The sequence below is a fragment of the Eptesicus fuscus genome, chromosome 21 (genome assembly GCF_027574615.1).
Source record: "Eptesicus fuscus isolate TK198812 chromosome 21, DD_ASM_mEF_20220401, whole genome shotgun sequence".
Classification (NCBI taxonomy): domain Eukaryota; kingdom Metazoa; phylum Chordata; class Mammalia; order Chiroptera; family Vespertilionidae; genus Eptesicus; species Eptesicus fuscus.
This window is the reverse complement of record NC_072493.1, coordinates 48938860-48940308: the sequence shown is the minus strand read 5'-3', so window position 1 is coordinate 48940308 and position 1449 is coordinate 48938860.

Sequence of the window (1449 nt, the reverse complement as noted above, 5' to 3'; positions counted from 1 at the left end):
TTCAGAGAGGAAAGGAGAGGGGAGAGAGAGAGAGAAACATCAATGATGAGAGAGAATCATTGATCGGCTGCCTCCTGCACGCCCCACACTGGGGATCGAGTCTACGACTCGGGCATGTGCCCTGACAGGAATCAAACCATGATCTCCTGGTTCGTAGGTTGATGCTCAACCACTGAGCCATGCCGCTGAACCATTAGAAAGTTTTTAGGGGATATATAACATAATACATAGAGGTGCCTGACACCGATAAACTCTTAGTGACTATTCAATATGGTCATCACCATCATCATAATAGCATCACCCATATCCCTGACTCGGGGAGGGATTGGTTCTCCTAAGACAACCCACCTCTTTGAAGGGGAAGGTAACGCATTATTTTCCAGTCCCTGGGCTAAAATAAGTTCTCTGAGAGATGATCCATGGCTGGGAATGGGCCCTTGAGCAGACCTAAGAAAGTGAATATGGGCCTGGCCGGCATGGTTCAGTGGTTGAGCATCAACCTACGAACCAGGAGGTCCCGGTTTGATTCCCAGTCAGGGCACATGCGTGGGTTGCAGGCTCGATCCCCAGTGTGGGGCATGTGGGAGGCAGCTGATCAATGACTCATTGGTGGTTCTATCTTTCTCTCCCTCTCCCTTCCTCTTTGAAATCAATAAAAAAAATATTTGAAAACTTAAAATAAAATAAAAAAGTGAGCACGGCAAAAGACGGGAGGGGCAGGGACATAGAACAAGAGTCTTACGTTTCAATACTGTTGAGATGTGAGCACCACGGAGGGGAAAGTCCAGTAGGAGTCGTTGGCACCGACAGAAACAAGGGTGAGAGAATGAGGAAGGTGTTAATGGCTCCTTCCTAGCTCATCCCACCCCGTTGGTTCTCAGAAGAGACCAGCGCTTAGGAGGGAAGTGAGAGCGTTGCCCGGATTTCATGGGATGGGCTGGGGGTCCAGGGTGAGTGGCTTTAGATGCTTCTTCTATACTTGTCCCTTGGGAGACACATTTACCCAGGTGGCCAGAATCCCCAGGGACTCCGTGTCCTTGGGGATTCATCCCCCAGCGATTAGGAAGATTTTCAGAAGAAGATTCTGCCTGACCCATTTTTATCTCCTTTCTCTCCTGTGGGGTCAGGAGGGGAGAAAAGCTTGAGGGAAGAGTTGCACCTCTTGGGTCTCCTTATTCAGTCTCCCTCTCAACAAATACGTGCAACTCAACACGTCTCTGTATGCTGGGACAGCGGTCTTTGGCTTTTGAGAATCCAATGGAGTCTGGGAACCATATATGTGCTCACCTACCCCATCACGCCTACTGCCGTGGAGCCTCCCGCATCCCCCACAGACTCTCACGACTTTCAGTGCAATCTTGGGGGGAGGGGCATGTGGACCCCACAGCTCGTCCTGAGCCTCCTTTGGAAATTGGGACAGAAGGAGACCTCCCTTAGCAGAGGGTCTCT